Genomic DNA, 20,136 nt, shown 5'->3' with positions numbered 1-20,136 from the left:
AAATCTGCACATTTCCTGCCAATCCGTCAAAATGATTCCTTCGATAAGCTCGCCGAATTATATGTTTCAGAGATTGTGAGATTACATGGTATTCATACCTCTATAGTTTCTGAAGAGATCCTCGATTTACTTCTCATTTCCGGGGAAGCTTGCAAACGGCGCTAGGTACAGAATTGCATTTTAGTACAGCGTTTCACCCTCAGACTGATGGACAGTCAGAAAGAACGATTCAGACATTAGAAGATATGATGAGAGCTTGCGTAATTGATTCTGAGGAAACTGGGATGATGATCTACCACTGATGGAATTTGCTTATAATAATAGTTTTCTTTCCAGTATTGGTATAGCTCCATATGAAACTTTGTATGGAAGAAAATGCTGAAGTCCGATCAGTTGGGATATTGAGGGATTGAGACAGCTTGAAGGGCCGGAGTTAGTCCAAGAAACAGTGGACAAGATAAAAATAGTTAAAAGTGTTTGAAGGCAGCACAGAATCGGCAGACTAGTTATGTTGATAAGCATCGGAGAGATATGGAATACCAGGTGTGCGAAAAAGTTTTTCTAAAAGTATCACCATGGAGAGGAATCTTGAGATTCGAGAAGCAGGGAAAGTTGAGTCCAAGATATACTGGGCCACATAAAATTCTGGAGCGAGTTGGACCACTAGCCTATCGGCTAGCATTAGCTACAGAATTATCGCAGATACATGACGTGTTTCACGTTTCTATGCTACGGCGATACCGATCCGATCCTAGTCATATTTTGCATGAGCCAGAGATAGAGATATCAGAGGTATTGACATATGTAGAAGAGCCAACAAAAATTTTGGACCGGAGTATAAAGAAATTGAGGAATAAAGAAATACCAATGGTCAAGGTCAGGTGGAGTCATCACTCTCCAAGGGAAGCCACTTGGGAAGTTGAGGAGAACATGAGAGAAAAATGGCCCTATTTATTCCTTGAGCCGGTAAGTTAGTTAAATTTCGAGGACGAAATTTTAATTAGGAGGGAAGAATTGTGACACCCCAAATATTATAATACATAATTGTAGGATTAATTGATAAATTTTTGTGAAATTTAGTTAATTAGGCACTAAATTATGGGTCATAATTGGAATATAATACAACTTAAACGAATTCAATTGGAGTTCGTTATTATTTACTTATTTAGTAAATAATAATATATATATATATAAAAAGAAAAGAGAGCGAGAGAATTGAGAGTGGGAAGTGGGGGCCACCTCCCACCGCCTCACTCTCTCATTCTCTTTATTTTTCTTTGTCTTGGTACATAACACACAACACACACCCTCTTTCAGCAAGAAGAAAGAGAGAGGAACAGAGGTACGACTTATAACTATAATTTTCATTAATTTATATAATTATAGTATTTAATTAGCTCGTTTATTAAATGTTATTTATATTGAGCGATGTACTATTTAATCGGAATATTTTACGAGTTTGATTATTTAAAATAGTGTGGAATTAAATATCAAATTTAATATAAAAATAATATCGTCGGTTAATTAGATTATTAAATTTATTAGATTTGAATATTGTTATAGCCAATTTATACAATTCCATCAGAATTATTAACCAAACACGCAATTGTATATATTATTGTTATTAAATTGTATAGTAGCGAGAAATTGATAGAAAATTCATAAAAATATTCCGAAAATTATATTTAATAAATGGTATGTTAATAAAGAGGAAAATGAAGATTTGTACTTCGATAGAAATGGAATATTAAAGAATTATTAGAAATTGTACGCAATAATATTTAATATTGTATTTAAAAGAAATTACGATATTCTCGATATATTAATTGTATGTGGTATAACTCATTATAGGATACGATGGTAAGGTGGAAGGATTGACAATTAGCGATTGAGTAGATAAAAACGTTGTGAAGTTGAGGTAAGTAAATAATTAGTATTATCTATATATGTCCGCTTTATTTGTGGCTTTACTGTTATATACATTTGTGGTTCATGCCGACGTTGATTTATCTGAAAGTATATGAATGATGAAAGGATTTGATTGATTGATGATATTGTGTACGTAGAATGAGGAAATGCGTTGAAATATTATGTTTGTTGTTTGATGTGTTGTGGATGTCTGAAAATGAGAATATATGGATATACTGTTTACGTTACTAGTTGTTACAAGAATGGTGATATGTGAAAATGAGGGAGTGGTGGAAATTGAATTTATATTGTGGCGTGAATACACCTTGACGTGATGAAAAGCCTATAAAGCGAAATAAAATGAAAAGAGCTTTGATGCGATATGAGAAAGAAATGAAATGAAAAGTGTTTTGATGCGATATGAAAAAGATGTGATGTGAAAAGAGCTATGATGCGAAATAAAAGAGCTATGATGCGAATTGAAAGAGTTATGATGCGAAATGAGATTGATGAGCCGGCTGTCAAGGGGATTCACTTAAATTTATATAACGGTGAGATTGAGTTGACGGGAAAAACACGATATCACCTTCTGGTAAGCAAACCAGGAAAAAGAAAGTTTAATTGATTATTTTATTGTGAGATAGCTATGTGGTATACTACAATTGATTATGTTGGAGTTAAATTGACTGTAATCCATGCATGTTGCCTACTTGTCCTGTTTGGGCTGTGTTTGATATACATATATATATGGCTGATTATTTACTTACTGAGTGGCAGGCTCATTCCTTTGTTGATATTTTCTTTTAAGAGTAGAGATTGAGGTGTTTGACTGTTGAAGATTAGGTCTACGCGCTATACTCAAGCAGGTTGGGCCAGTATGTTGTTTTCTCCTCGTTGTCAGTTAGAATACATATCATATTTTGTTGTATAGAGGGAACGTACGCATGGAGATTACTTGTGGTATTTGATATGTATATATATAATGTTGTGGGTTGATAATACCTATTATGACGTGTTGGGATTACTTATGTAAATTGATTAGATGATTATGTGCAAATATATATATGAACACAGGGATTACTATAACTATGACGTTTATGGTAGATATAGCTCTTGTAGCAAAGGGGGTGCTACACCCAGGCCCATCCATTTTCGTCCACAATCTGTCATGTTCTCTCTATTTATATTCCACCACTTCTTTTCCCGCACCCACAACTAGTTTTTTCTTCATATCTCCTCCACCAGTGATCATCTCGTAGGCGGACCAACACTCCTGTGTTTGCCTCCCCATGGTGCACGTATCCCTCCATTCAGTTTCTGTCAACGACACCATCAATTGACTTCTCTTATATGTTCTAATTTAATGGCAGTTTTAGCCTTATATGTTTTAATTTAGTGGCAATTTTCGTTCTTCCAGCCAAAACTACAGTCATCAGCAACGTATGATGCCACGTGTTCAAGTTAAGACCACTTGGCAACCGAAACCCTAAACCCCAATTTGTTCGGCTAATTTTTAGATAATTTTAGCCTGAAGGACCAAGATTGCCACTAAATTATAATGTATAGGACTAAAACTGCCAGTTTAGTAGTTACCAGATTAATTTGCCACCCCCATATTTACCAGATTATTTTTGTAATCTTGCCTTACTTTTAATGCTACATGGTGCGTGCGAAAACAACACGGGTCCCATAAATATGGACTATCGTTCGGAATTTGGGGCAAATCGTATGAGGGCTCTAAGGAGAGAACCTGCAAAGAAGATGTTAGCACTCTATTGCCCAAGTTATTATTTCATTTTTGATAAAATAAATTCAAAATAATAAATAAATTCGAGTGAAATTGAGCTATAGTGAATGAGATTGATAAAGAATGCAAGAACAAGCAGTAGTGTGATTGTAAAATACTTGAAGAATTGCTTAGAGAGTGAGAGAACAGCCCCCCGTCTGGAGGGACTAAACTTGTGTTTATTAGGGGGTTTGCTCCCTTTGAACTGGGTCTAATTTTTTCTAAGAAATTCGCGTAGGTTGGTTGGATAAGGGATAAACCCTCCTTATTTGCAAGTGAATGTGTTTTGCAGGAGTCTCCTTCACCTAGGGAGAAACCACATCTGCCAAGAGTCTTTCCTGTAAGGGAGTCCCTTCTTGCTCACTTGGTCCTCCTTGAGCTGATATGATTCAAGGTTGCTGCTAATGTTTAGGTTAGCTTAGGGCCTTGTTGGAGTGTGGGCTACCACATGTATATTTAAGTCGAAAATCATATTGGGCCTTAATTATGGTCCAGGCCATGGGAGGTCTTGGGTCTCACCTTCCTTCTTCCTGGGCTCCTTGTGCTATCTGGACTTGTCTGGTTAATCTGTGTGCTTGGGCTATCCTAAGCACCCATATCATTTTTGGCTGGGTGTCGCAACACACATATCACTAATATTTATATATTTGACACAATCATTTATATTTATATATATATATATATATAAATTTCAGATAACAATCCTCAACTGCATCCGTGGAGATCAAAGAGTTAGATTTATCAATAAGATAGAAGATGTATCAGATTATCTTTCGTACGATCCACACAGGTAACAACTAAGTGCATTGTAGTTTTAATTTCTTATCATTTTTAACTAATAAAGCTAAATTTTTGATGGGGCTAATTGTTTCAATGAACTACATCGTACAAAATCTCGTAGGCCTTAAAAACAAAGACATTACAAAGAAAATAACGCGTCTTCTACAAAATCAGTTTATGGGATTGGCGGTGAGAAAAGGAGGATGCCTTCAGAAAGAGAAATGCATGGAAGCTTCGGACGATGGGATTATCACTGTGGCTATGGAGATATTAGACTGTCGGAGAGCACCTCTTCGACTTGCTCGAAATCAGTTTGGGAATTGTAAGAAGACTAAGGTTGATTCTTGTATCCATTCCAAGCTCATAAAATATACATATACACCAGCAAAATCTTCTGACGTTGCAGGAACTAATATGTTTCGTTTATGTGGTTTTATGAGCGTGGTTTCAATAGTCTTTATAATGCAATTATGAGACAGTTGGAGACTTGTTGTAGAGCATCACGTGGTCGAACGGCATAGCGGAATAAGATCAACTCAAGATGCATATATAAGTTATCAGTCTATTTTATATGGATGGAGTGCTATCTTTTTGTAGAAATTTTTATCAAATAGAACAACAGATTTAAGTACACAAAATGGCTAAATATAAGTGCCAACTTCATTGATATTTAGAACTAGAATTCCCACAAAAGTTTTCTAGTTTGACTTCTGCCAAAGTAGAGCACATCATGTACATCACAATGTTTGTAATATGGTTAAACAAATCACAAAACAAGCAGCTTTCTTGCTTTACAAAATGTCGGAGCCAACAAATTCATGTTGGTGGCTTTTCAAGACGAAAAATCACATCCTATGCCAAAAGAAATGACCTATTTGATAACTAAAAAGAAGCTAGTCAACCTTCTACTTTATATTCGTGTCCTATTATAAATTATAGTACATATATTCAATATATTGATAATACTGTAAATTCTAATTATACTTAATAATATTCATACATTTTCCACCAATCTTTAATATTCTATTTATATTAGAACTCAAACATCCGTTGCATTTTCTTCTGAATAACTAACATTCTAGCTTTGTAGGTATACACTAATTTATCAATTAACTCATGACAGTTTATTTTGCAAAGTCCCTCATATTTTTATAACTATCATTCTCTATTACATCCATTTATTAAATTATCTAAAAAGATCACATATTCTTTTATAACAAATATAATATTTCTCAAATAAGATTTTCTAATACTACTTAAAGGAAAAATTTTTTGTTTAGTCTTTTAAGTTTGACTGTTATTAATTTTAGTCCTTTAAAATTACTCGTTTTAATTTTAGTTCGTTAATTTTTAAATTTTTTTAATTTTGGTGATTTAGCTAATTTCGAACAATTTCACCTCTACACAACTTTTGAAGAACAATTTTAATCCATATATACATATCCATTCATTTTGAATCTCTTAACTAATGCTCTCCTAAAATGGTCTAAGAGTCTAGATTTTTGAAACAAAAATATTTGTTTATATTGCACTTAGATCATTAGAATGGACTATTAGCCTTTATTATTAAAAGAGATAAATTAGGCTAAATTAAGGACAAATTATTGCAAAATTGGTAGATAAATGACTAAATCTAATATTGCAAAAGATAGATCATCAAAATAAATTCAGACCAAAATTATAGGACAAAATTTTTTGTTCCCCTTCGTAAACATAACTTTATAATATTTCTATTAATTTTCGTCAATTGCTCACCATTATAGTTATTAATTAAATTACAGCACACATAATTAAGTATTTGGTTAATAAACCCGATGAAATTGAGTAAATTAATTATAACAATGATTAAATCTAATAAATCGAGCAAATACGATAATTTATCACTTACTAATATATAAATAATTAAAGTCATAAAAATTTTCGATTAAATACTAATTCGAATAGTATGAATTTCATTTAATAAATGTATTAATTAATAAAATAATATATTAATCAATAAATTAAAACTAAATTTCTTACCTTAGTCTCGTCTTTCGGAGATAGTGTGTGTATTTGTGTAAATATTGGGATATATATATATATGAGATTTAATGCAATTTTGGTCCTCTAATTATAGCCAAATCCTATTTTAGTCCTTTAACTTGTTAGGGTTTGGATTTGGTCCTCTATGAATTTAATTGCTCAATTTTGAGACTTTTTTCGCCGAAAAAATATCCAGTCTGCCGAACGATGGCCGTGAACTCCAAATCATTGGATCTCCGCACCACGTTGAAGAAAATGGCTGAGACTTGTCTTGTTAGAGTAGCAAGGAAGAGGCAAGTCGAACTGTTGTGGTCCACGACCGTCGTACGTATGTATCGCGGCCAATCGACGCGGAGAGGCTGCGACGGTGAAGGTGAAACCTCAGTCTTTGTGGTGATCGAAACATTAAATTGATTGAGGGGTTTTGTTCATCTTGAGCTGGGGAGTTGAACGGTATGTTGGAATTTTTTGGCCCAAAACCCAAACCCACTCAGTGGCTTAATCAACCGAAACAAAGCCCACTTGGAGGCCCTTTGACCTAGTCCGACCCACTACTCTGACCTGACCCAGGTTACCTCATATTTATACCTAACCCTAAACAAAATCTATCATTTCTCTCCCTCTTTTCTTCTATCTTCCGCCGTTTGCTCTCTCTCTTTCACTCACTGATATCTCTAATGGCTATCTCTTCTCCTTTTAGCCACCGGTGATTATGGTGGCTTTCCAAAGCCAAGCCAATGGCTTTTGGAAAGCCACCCTAAACTTCCCCTCTTATCTCTGTCCAATATGCTATAAAAGGAGTCCTCGTTTGCTTTGTGAAAAATACAGTGACATTTGTTTTCTTCTCCTAATCCCTGAGTTCTAAGTGAACAAGAGTAGTGCGTGACTAAAGTGATCTCTATGATTGAGGTTCTGTTGTGAGTTGACGTGCAACCGTGGGCTATGTGGTTTCGGTTGATTTGTGGGTTTGATATCTTTGTGACCGTGTCCCTATATATTTGCATCTGACATTATCCTGAGCAGTTTTCAAACAAAGTTCTTTTATTTGTTTTGCTCTTTATTCTTCCTGTTGATATTCATTACATCAATAATTTATTCTTGGTCTATATTTTATAAAGAGTTTCGTACTCCAAATCCTCTTTAATAGTTTATTAGGTCCTTTGTGGAAAGAGATATCAGTGAGGGATTATACACTACAGTGGTATCAGAGCTTGCGTTATGATCCATGCTGCACCTTGGTGGTGCTAATCCTTAATCCTCTCCTCTCTTATTATCTCTGAAATTTCTGTACTGTAATTTACCACTGTTATCATCTGTTGATTTATTATTTCTACAACTTTTTCTCGCAGTTATTATCCCCATTATATCCCTCTTGGCTGGAGCCTTAAAGTTGTCGGGTATTTGGAAGGGACTAAGGCTGGATAAGCCTCGGACTCATTATCTCTGATTCTTATACTCTGCTGCGATAAATCTGTGTGATTGGTATTTTATCTCTGTTCTCATTTTGCCTGATCTGTTCATGTTTCGTGATATTCTGAAATCTGTTAATATCTTTGTGATATATCTTTATAATCTATTTATTGTTCTTGTGATATTTTCTAAAACCTGATCTGTTTCTGTAAATCTGTTTTTTAAATCTGTGTGATATTTTGTGGACTTTCAGAAGCACTCATTTTGTGATTAAAAACCTTAAAATCAATTTTTCTTAATTTTTTCTTAAAACCCGAAAGTTTTTCTTTTAAACCACTATGGTCGGTTATCCTACAACCCTTTGATGGTAAAACTGATTTTTCTATATAGGCAAGAAAAGTTGAAAGGAATCCTTATTCAACAAAACGTCTTTAAAGCCATTGATGGCAAATATTTGAAAAATGTTTCAGAAGAAAAGAAACAAGAAAATGGTGAATTTGCCTATTCCTCTGTTATTCTAAACTTGTCTCACACTGTTTTACAAAAAGTTGGTAAACAAAATTCTCCAAAAGATTTATGGTATAAACTGGAAGAGCTTTATACTGAAACCTCTCTACCTAGTAAGTTGTTTTTGTTAGAAAATTTTTTTAGGTATAAACTAGATTTGTCTAAAAATATTGATGAAAACCTTGATGATTTTACTAAACTGATCCAGGACATTAAACTCACAGGTGATAAAAATATTAATGAGTATTCTCCCATTGTTTTGCTTAATGCTATACCTGAAACATACTCTGATGTGAAAGCTGCTATTAAATACGGTAAGGATAGTGTTAACAATGAAACTGTTGTAAATGGATTAAAGAGTAAGGAAATGGACCTTAAGGCTATAAACCTAACCAAAACCAGCATGAGGTTAATTCTGTCAGAAGAAGGACTAAGTTTAGAAATTAAAACTCTGGATATAACAACAGAAGCAGAAGTAGGAGTAAAAAAGCAGAAGCAAATCCAGACCTAGGGAGAACACTTATAAAGAGGATAAAACAAAAGAGAGATGTTATTATAATTGCGGTATAAAAGGTCACTATATAAAAGATTGCAGAAAACCTAGACGTGAAAATAGAGATAGATACTATGAAGAAAAAGAAAAAGCATATAATGTTTCTGATGAATCCAGTAGTGAAGTCTTTATTGTTTGTGAAGCAAACTCAGTGCATTCCTTTAATAAGCATGAATGGTTGATTGATTCTGGGTGTACCTTCCACATGAGTCCTTTTAAAGAAATTTTTTCAAATTTTAGAAATGAACATTCTGGTTATGAATCTATGGCTAATGAGAAAAAGTGTGAAATCAAAGATCTTGGTGACATTTCACGTTGTTTTAATGAAGGTTATCGGTTAACCCTGAAAAACGTAAGATATGTTCCTAATTTAAGCCATAACTTGATTTCATGTGCTGTATTGGAAGAAGAAGGGTTAGAAGGAAAGGGGGGTAAGGGCATTATGAAAATTATGAAAGGTTCTTTGATTGTTTTTAAAGCTAAACGAAAATGAAACCTTTACATGTGCACTGTTATGTATGATAATATTGCTGCCTCTGTCTCTAAATGTGATAAAACTACTTTATGGCATAAAAGGCTTGGACATATTAGTCTAAAAGGACTTGAGTTTTTAAAGAAAGATGGGATATTGAATGACAAGATTGAAAAATTGGAATTTTGTGACGAATGTGTTATGGGTAAGCATCACAGAGTACAATTTCCTGCATCCCCATCCCCAAATCCATCTGTATCTACATGTATTTTAGATTATGTTCATGCTGATATTTGGGCTCCATCAAATGTGCCTACTCATGGTGGAAATCGTTATTTTCTATCAATCATTGATTACTTTTTTGGTCAAGTGTTTGTTTTCATAATAAAGCATAAGTCAGAAGTTTTTGAAAAGTTCGAAAAGTGGAAAATCCTTGTTGAAAACCAAACTGGTAAGAAGTTGAAATCCCTTAGAACCGATAATGGTCTTGAGTTCTACAACCAAAACTTTCTAATATGTGTGATAAGTTTGGGATAAAAAGACATAAGACAAATTATCTGGTAAACTCCTGTATCTTTGTGGAATGAAAAATTATCTAATTTATCTTCATTACGTCTGTTTGGATGTTCTGCTTTTGTTCACCAAAACTCTGATAAACTTGAACTGAGTTCCCTAAAATGTGTTTTAATTGTTTATCCTGAAGGGGTAAAAGGTTATAGGTTGTGGGTAGGAGTCAACCGGGGTTCAAAGTCCTAATTAGCAGAGACGTTACATTTAACGAAAATGAGATGTCATGTTTAGAAAAGACTCGGCCCATAGAATCCACCTTTAACAAAGTAGATCTAGAGGATAACCAAGAAGCAGAGGAATTAGTGGAACAAAAAGTAGAAAATACTGAAAATATAGAAACAACAAATCCCTTAGAAAATTACCAACTTGGCAGAGATAGGAATAGAAGACAAACTAGGATACCTTCTAAGCTTAGGGATTTTCACACAAGCCTTAATATTGAATTAGTTGAACACTCTAGTGTTAATGAGGCTATCCAATCTGTAAAATGGCTAAGTGCTATGAAAGAGAAAATGAAATCCTTAAAGATAACAAAACTTGGGTCCTAGTTCCTAAGCCAAAAAATGCCTCAATCGTTGATTGCAAGTGGATTTTGAAGATAAAATAGGAAAATCCTATAAAATTTAAGGCAAGATTAGTGGCTAAAGGGATTCACACAAAAAGAAGGCATAAACTACAATGAAATTTTCTCTCCAATTGTTAAGTACACTACTGTTAGCATCGTACTTGCTCTCACTGCACACTACGATTGGGAATTGAAGCAAATGGATGTTAAAACTGCATTTTTGTATCGTGATTTGGATGAGAACATTTATATGTGTCAACCCATTGGTGTTACTAATATGTCTAAACCTGACTATGTGTTTTTATTGAAAATATCCTTTTATGGACTGAAGCAAACTCCTCAACAATGGAACAAAAAATTTGACTTATTTATGCAGTCCTTAAATTTCATAAGTCATTATGATCATTGTCTTTATTTCAAGAATGTGAATAACTCTCCTATTTTTCTCGTATTATATGTTGATGACATGTTGATTGCTAGTCCTAATTCACAACATATAAATGTTTTACAAAAGGATTTATGCAAAGCTTATGAAATGAAAGATCTTGGCAACGCCAAACAAATTCTTGGAATGAATATTTTTAGGGATAGGAAAAACTCTTCCATTCTTCTAAATCAAAAAATCGTATATTTTGTCTATTCTTAAAAAGTTTTCCATGGAAAATGCAAAACCCACTTCTGTGCCCTTGTCTGCTTACTTTCAGTTATGTAAAGATCAATGTCCTAAAATGAAAAATGATAAACAAAAGATAGAAAAGGTTCCTTATTCAAATGTGATTGTGTCTATTATGCTTCTTATGGTATGCACAAGACTTGATGTCGCTTATGCTATTAGCTGCCTTACTAGATATATGTCTAACCCCGGTCCCCCTCACGAAGAAGCTATGAAATGGTTGCTTAGATATTTGCGTGGCTTTAATAATATTGGCATTAGTTTCTCTAAATATTCTGAACACACTCAACTTGTTGGTTACTTCGAATTTAATTATGCAAACGATAGAGATAGTCGTAAACCCACCACATCTTATGTGTTTACACTTTGTGGCTCATGCATTAGTTGAAAATCCCAACTCCAACACATTATTGCATTATATACAACCGAAGGTGAGTACATTGCTACCACTGAAGCTTTCAAAGAAGCCATATGGCTAGATGGTTTTATAAAAGATATTGGTTTTTCAAAAGAAAAACTTGTGGTAATTCTGATAGCCAATCCTCCATTCAATTATGCAAGAACCCCGTTTTTCATGATAGAACGAAGCATATAGACGTTAGGTACCATTTCATTCGAGACATCGTGGGAAAGGATGTGATAAAACTGGAAAAGACATCGTGGGAAAGTGTTTGCCCATAGGAAAGTTCAGTAAGTGTTTAAAGATTCTCAGTATATTTTCTGACTAACCAAATTCCTTTTTCAAAGTTTTTCTATTTGCAGGTACATCAACGGAGTATTTTATGGCGATGACGAAATGACCAGATCTAAAATTAAATCCCGGACCTACCCCTTGGGTATTTGGTCCAAGGTGGGGTATGTTGGAATTTTGTGGCCCAAAACCCAAACCCACTCGGTGGCCCAATCAACCGAAACAAATCCCACATGGAGGCCCTTTGACCCGGTCCGACCCACTACTCTAACCCGACCCAGGTTACCTCATATTTATACCCAACTCTAACCTAAATCTATCATTTCTCTCCCTCTCTTCTTCTATCTTCCGCCGTCTGCTCTCTCTCTTTCACTCACTGATATCTCTAATGGCTATCTCTTCTCCTTTTAGCCACCCGGAATTATGGTGGCTTTCCAAAGCCAAGCCAATGGCTTTTGTAAAGCCACCCAAAACTTCCCCTCTTATCTCTGTCCAATATAATATAAAAGGAGTCCTCGTCTCCTTTGTGAAATACACTGAAATTTGTATAGTTGCTAATAAATGTATGAATAATTAAATCGAATAGTATGGATTTCATTTAATAAATGTATTAATTAATAAAATAATATAATAATATATATTAATCAATAAATTAAAACTAAATTTCTTACCTTAGTCTCGTCTTTCGGAGATATGTGTGTGTTTGTGTAAATATTGGGATATATATGTGTGTATGGTGATTTCATAAATATAATGCTTGGTCTATATATATATATATATTTATATATATGCCTTTAAGTAATTTAGGGGGATTGCATTATAAGGAAATCCAATTTCGACGATGGTAATTTAGGATATTAAATTACAATTTTTGAATAATACAAGGATTTTGGCTATCGAAGTTCCTAAAAATGTTCAAAAAATAATAATTTAACATTACAAATAACTTAATAAATTAAGAAATCAAATTAAAAATATGCTATATTTTACATTTTGAGAAGTTAATGAAGAACATTAACAATATCGTGATAAATTTTAAAATTTCATAGTAAATTGTAATTCGCATAATTTTTAATAAATTGCAAATTTTCAGAGCGGAAGCACATAGTAATGAGAGAGTTTCTTGAATCAAAACTTGTAAACAGAGGAGCAGAGTTGTTTCTCTTTATCTGAAGCAACAAATTTGTATTTCTGTTACTTCTGCTGTTATGAAGACAAAGGCTAAGGTGTCTTTAATAGCCTTCCTCTTACAACCGTCAACAAAGTTGTTCTTCACTAAAAGAAGCGTGAAATAAGAAAATAACTCAACGTTTATATAAACGCGTTAGCAGAGCAAAACCAGAACTAATAAACTCGCATTTTGAATAACGAAGACACGTTCCTATTTCCATCGATTACGAGTTCCCCCTTCTTCCCTGTTCAAACTGATGAACTTGTTACAGCAACATCAATGATCAATCTACTCCTTTTACACTCCCTCCTCAAGTTGAATTTGTCTGAACATTGATGAGGTTCAACTTGGAGACTAATAACATAAGTTTTGGACCTAGCAGTATCTTGGTAAAGATGTCTGCTGGTTCATCTTTGGAAGCAATGTGTTTAGTATTAATGAATCCTTCCTTGTATTTGTCACACACCAAATGGAAATCAATTTCTATATGTTTTGTTCTCTCATGGAAGACTGCATTTGTCGTATATAGAGAGCGGCTTGATTATCACAATAAAATGGACTAGGTGTAGGGACATTGATCCTTAGGTCCTTAAGGAGACTGTGAATCCACAGCAATTCACAAGTAGTTGAAGCCATGCTTCTATGCTCAGCTTCTGCTGAGGATCTTGACACTATCGTATGCTTCTTTGTTTTCCAAGACACTAAGCTTCTTCCCAAGAATATGCAGTACCCTGTTAGTGATCTTCTAGTCTCTTTGCAGGTGGCCCAATTTGCATCACAGAAGGCTTCCAAGTCAAAACTGTCTGTAGAGTTGAAATGCAAACCTCTATTGACTATCCCCTTCAAGTATCTCACTAAATGCAATGCTGCATCCCAATGATCCTAGTCCAGTCCAATTGGAAGTGTTGTGTTAGTGGCTTTGGATTGTGTCATACCTGTATCTGTTAGGATGTCCTTGACATACTTACTTTGTGTAATGATCATCCCTGTTTCATACCTGCAAATTTTAGGACCAAGGAAGAATCTGGCTTTTCCCAAATTCTTAATAGTGAAAAGTTTATGTAATTTAGTTTTAAACTATGTAATTGTTTTCTCACATGGCCCTGCAAGACGAACATCATCCACGTATACAAGTAGACAAAAAAATCCAATTTCTGTAGTTATAGTAAACAAACAGTGATCAACTTTAGACTGAACAAAACCTTCTAGCTATTTAGTGAATTTCAGGTTCCATTCCCTGGGTGCCTATTTGAGGCCATAACAGGACCTCTTAAGCTTGCATAGATGTCCCTTAGGAACCTGATATCCCTTAGGAGGATGCATATAAATTTCCTCCTCTATATATGCATGCAAAAAAGCATTGTTAATATCTAACTGATGCAAAAACCAATGCTGTTTACAAGCAACTGCCAATAAGATACTAATAGTGACAACCTTTGCTACTAGAGAGAAAATGTCCATGTAATCTATCCCTTCAATTTGATTGTACCCATTGGCAACAAGTCTTGCCTTATACCTCTCTGTACTACCATCAGATTTCAGTTTCAATTTGTAAATCCACTTGCTGCCTATGACCCTTTTTCCTTTAGGGAGTTCAGTGACACTCCAAGTTTCATTATCTTATAAAGCTCCACACCACACCGGAATATGAGATCTCCTAATTCAATTTGCTAGAAAAGAATAAGGGAGAAAAGATCACACCAAGTGTGTAGAAGAAGGGAGCGGCCGATTTGGAGATCTAGGGTAGGAAATTAATCTTTGTGTTGTGTTAGCTTATTAGTTATTCAAAATAACTAATATATATACCTTGTATTAATGTACCAAAATGTGTCAAGGTTCATTCTACAATCCAAAAGGTATTATATTTTTTATTCCAAATAAAGAATGGCTAACATAGCAGTTTTCAAAAGTGATAATTATTAGTCCGATTTTATTAAGATAAAAATACAAGGCCCAACTAATTTTATTTAAATCCAATTTAATTAAAATCTACCTAATTAAGTTCATCATATATTCAACCCAATTAAATACATAAGCCTAATAAGCCTTTATTAATTAAAAAGTCTAACTTATTAAATAATAAGGGCAAGCCTAATATAAATGAATCCTATTAATTTATTCTTTGGCTACATCTAATGGATCTCTCTTATTTGTAAGTAATCCAATTACTTATTGAATTAATTCCTAATTAATTCCTCGTTCCTTCTCGGAGATTTGTGTGTAACTCTTTAGGTTCACCTTTCAGCTAAGCTTGGCTAGTGCCAAACACTATTATTAATTACATGTAACTTAATTAATAATTCTCGATCAACCCTTGATCAAGAAAGCCCATCACCATGGGTGGCCGTCTAGCAACAGTCCATGGCATTAGAGACTAGGCGAATATCCATGTGTAACTTCTATACTCTCGAGTCCACATGGGTGTGGTCCTTCCGTCTATCCTCTCCCATCATTAGTCTACGGCATGAAATTAGATGTATGCTCCCATTCTTGACTATGTGTTTATACTTAATACTTGAGATCGCGTTGCGCGAAATTGCTCGACATAGGAACCCTTTTTACTATTCGACCAATGAGTGTGGCCACAGGTTTATAGAGCGTGAACACGTCTCCAAGTGCATAGACGATACCTCTGTCATATACTGACAAGGGACAGATCCTCTTCTTAGAATTCGTCGTCCTCGCTACATACTTCGACTGCACTGGTTAAGACTTATGATGATCGTATCTGTGACATAGTCACCTATCGCACAGACCCAAGATATAGTCATCATATGCACGTAACTGCCGTGATTCCACAAGTTTGAGGACTACTCCTGCACTATCGGAGCCAAAAATTCGAGTCATATCGACCAAACCTCTAAGGCTTCCATATGAAGACCCCGCGAGTCTGTTCAGGAGATTCGACACCTAGCCAATCGACCCATTAAGGTCGCATGAACATCCAACGTGTGTCACCGATGAAACACGATACTCATTAAATGAATGCGACTCTTAATGCATGTCTCCATAGGACACTCGATGTCCATTCCCGAGGTCCTCGACTTGGAACATTTCATACTCAACCCTTTGCAGTTGGTTTCAGGACTGCCATCCAATGCATAGTCCAACTGTTGCACTGTTGTTAAAATGGTCGGTGGGCTTTGTTGTGATGCTTAAAAGAATGGAAAAAAGTCCAGAGACCTCCCCTGTGATAATGAAAATGTTCAAAAAGCCCCTTGTGAAAATTAAATTATCAATTACCTCCCTGTGAAATAAAATAATGTTAAAAAAACCCCTCCGCACAGATATTGGACCACACGCATTTTGACTGCGAGTGGGCTATGAAAGTAGACCTATGATCCCAAAGTTTTCCAGAATTTCAGCAGTATTTGGTTTGTTATTCATATCTTCTTGCTTATCTCAAATAATCAACCGCTAATGCTAAAAAATTGGCCCAACATTCTTCCGAAATAAATTAAGACCCCATGAATTCATACCTTGGTTTTGACCACCTTGCTTCCGGATATTCCAAGTCCTCGATTTTATGGACTTTTTCCAACCACACTACCGTAGTAGATGATTCATAGGTACTTGGCTCCTTTAGTAACAAAACAACACAGCCCTATTTCGTTTCCTACCTTTAGTAACAAAACAACACAGCCCTATTGGCATTCAGCTTGCCATCTAATAATACGAGTTTTCTCTATTTTTTATTCTAATTTATTTTTTAAGAAAGCTTTGACATTAGTATTATTAACTTTTAAAGTAAATTCTTTAGCAAGTAAAAATAAAGGCCATTTCTTAAAAGCCTTCTAAAAACAACAAAGAATTCTTTCTCGTTGGTATGCCAAACTTTGGCCTGTTGTTCTGAGAACCACCCTACGGTATATCTACAAGGTTCTTCCCCTGTAGTTGTCTTCTTCATGAGCACTGCTGCCCATCTGTAATCATTGGTGTCTTATAGACTACCAATTCATCCTCGTCCTGCGGTATTACAAGCTTTGGCAGGTTACTGCAAACCTGTTTCAGCTCACGAACCATTTTTGTGTGGATTTCTTCCCATTTCCACTTTCAACTCTCTGTTTCATTCAAAAGTGGTCGAAAATCCTTTCTGTATCTTGCAAGATCCTTAATGAAGATGCCTGCAAAATTAACAACTCCCAAGAAGCTTTGCAAATGCTTCTTGTCTTTGAGCACGTCTGGAAAATTATGGATTTTCTCCACAATATGCTCCTGTAACTCAATCTTTGTTTCGTCAATAAGAATTCCTAGAAATTCAATTTTATTGACAGCTAGAGTGGCTTTTTTTTCAGAAAGTACTAAACCTTCTTTCTGACATGCATCGAAAAATATTTCAAGATGTTTAATATGTTCTTTCATATTTTTGGATGCAATTAGTATGTCGTCAATATAGACAAACATGAACTCAAAATAATCATTAAAAAGATTATCCATTTTTCTTTGAAATATCTGGGGCGCATTAGCTAAAATCATTAGAAGCACATTCCAGATATATTGTCCCTGTAGTGTGGAGAATGCAGTAAATCTCTTTTATTCATTCTCCATCTTAATGATAAAAACCAGATTTGCAATCGAATTTAAAAAATACTTTTTCCCCTTTAATGCAATCAATTAAGTGTTCTATACTATGAATTTAATAACTATCAAACTCGAATATCTTATTAATGCCTTGATAGTTAATAACGAAACTGGGTTTACCTCTCTTAATCTAACCATGATTTCTCACCAGAAATCTAGAGCTACTGTAGGTAGACACTCCAGGTTCAATAAGTCCAAGACTGATATGCTCTTTGATTATTATTTGCATACCCTTCTTATCCTCCATGTTCATCTGGATAGGTTGTATCGAACATACTCGTATTTGCATTCATCTTTAACTTTCAGAGTAGCTTCGATCTTATTCCTATCCCATCAAGCCGAAGGATTTTCACTGAAGTTACTAGATGAGCCTCTTAACATTCTCAAGAGAAAGCCTGCTTTCTTCGCTGATGTCTAGCGATTTTATTTCCAGTACTGCTTCTTTAAGGTTCAGAATTTCCTCGTCGGATTCCTTATAGAAGTTATCGTTGTCTATGAGTCGTTGCTGCTTGAAAGACAAAAGGACCTTACCAAATTTCTTCTTATCCAGCATTTGTGGATGAGTTAATCTGGCATCAAAATCACCACGTTTGCTGCAAAAATTTATTGGCATTATCCTGTTAAATGCCTTTTCTCTTTGCAACACCTGTATCTCATTACCATAGTTAGTAGTAAAGATTAACAGATTCCTGTGGTTATCTTGCACATAACTTGGAAATGTTTGAATGAAATTATTACCTAGCAAGATATCAGCACCTGTATCATGAAAGTAAATAAGAGGTGTTTTTATCCTAAACTAGGGCGATCCGAATGCTCCTCCGATCATAATCTTGGCTTCTCGTATTCCTTTATTGAGTATTAGGATTTTTTGTGAAAAATCACTTCCTGCAATAACGGGTAAGATTTTCCTTGCTTCAGATTTTGCCGTGCAAATTCCTGATCCTGAATCAATATAAGCTGCAAAATACTTTGTCTTATATAGATCATACAACATACCTACAGATATGTATATAGAAAAGGGACTCGTCATTTAATCCTTATGGTAACACCATCAAGACTGAATTCGATTCCGTTACCTTTTCTTCCCCATGGTTTATGATCTTCGAGGAAACTTAACTCCAAAGTCATACTCCCATTTTCTCGTCCTGCAACACCTGTGGCTAAAATTTCATGGCCTGCTATTTCTAGCATGCCTTCATATTTTCCAACAATAAGTTGCTGCAAATGATATAAGTCATCACAGGGGAAAAAAATTTCTTTCTTAGTGATGTCAAATATAACTTGTATTTCTTTCCATCCTTTAGGGCATCGAAGTTTTACGTTATCTACCCTAATCTCTTGAGGAGTTAAAGCTTTTAATAATTCTTTCTCCTTACCTCTGTAGCCTGTAATCCTATCTTTCGAAAAGGACAACTGACTACTAAACTCAGTTCTAGAGCTTAATGTTCTATCTAAAACTGGGTGATCTTTTATGATAATATCGACACCACTTATTTTAGGTATTCTAATAGGATTTGGTATCATTATCTTGGAAAATTCCTTGAAAATTCTAGAAATCTCAATATACTATTTCCTAAGGAACAAATCTGAATGATGTGTATTGGAAAGGGCATAAGCTATTCTATAAGTTATAGAATATGGTTTGTTACCTTCTTTCATTAGATCTTTTCTGTTAAAATCTTGATGAAGGGTTAAGACTCTACTGAGATCTTAGTCTGCTAAGTTGTATGCAATCCTAGGATGAATATCAAACATCAATTTTCCTGCATAAAAATTACCTATCATTGTTCCAAGACAGCCATCTCTTAAGTTAATGATTCTTCTATCCATTATCGATAAATGCATTTTTTAATCCATTCCTTCCTTAAAAGTTGCTTTTATTACTACTTCAATATTTTCTATGTGGATCCACTTGATAGTAACAACTACTTCTTCTCTAAGCATACTTAATTCTTCAAGAATTTCTTCTTTAGCAGTTAATTGTATTTCCATCACATTACTAGTAAGTTCCATAGGTATAGCGAACTCACCTGAACTTACTTTGCAGATTATGTGATGCTTCCTTTGGTTAAGTCCTATCTGGTTCAGGACATTCCCAATGCCTCCAATCCTAAATCCATTGTATGGGCTGAGGTTGGAATCCTGTCGCATGATTCTTTCCATGGTTTTGATTGACACCGTCATCCGGGAAAAGAATCCTGATAGGCTTTTGGAAGTTTGAAGCTTATCTCCCTCATTGTAATTATTCTGACTCGTTGAAGAACCATTCGAAGCAGTCTCTATTTCCTCCTCATAGACGCTTTCATCTGAAGGAAGATCTTCGAATTGGTAGATGGGTACCAATTCGTCATAGTAAACTGCATCCAGGATATCATCTGCGGCTTCAAATTTTCTCAATCCACATTTCTGCGGGTAGTCAAGAGATATATGTCCTTTTACTCAGCAAG

General features: G+C 34.8%; 1 long non-coding RNA gene across 1 annotated transcript; it reads left to right on the top strand.

Annotated features, from left to right (window-relative positions):
* The first annotated feature begins 1,297 nt into the window (after window positions 1–1,297).
* LOC148788668 (uncharacterized) lies at window positions 1,298–2,965 on the top strand. The gene is made up of 2 exons (XR_016064874.1): window positions 1,298–1,342; window positions 1,852–2,965. It is a non-coding gene; the product is annotated as an uncharacterized LOC148788668 (long non-coding RNA).
* The last annotated feature ends 17,171 nt before the right edge of the window (window positions 2,966–20,136 follow it).

Source organism: Sesamum indicum, linkage group LG3, assembly GCF_026168435.1.
Source record: "Sesamum indicum cultivar Baizhima isolate 11 linkage group LG3, ASM2616843v1, whole genome shotgun sequence".
NCBI lineage: Eukaryota > Viridiplantae > Streptophyta > Magnoliopsida > Lamiales > Pedaliaceae > Sesamum > Sesamum indicum.
This window is presented reverse-complemented; position numbering and strand designations above follow the sequence as displayed.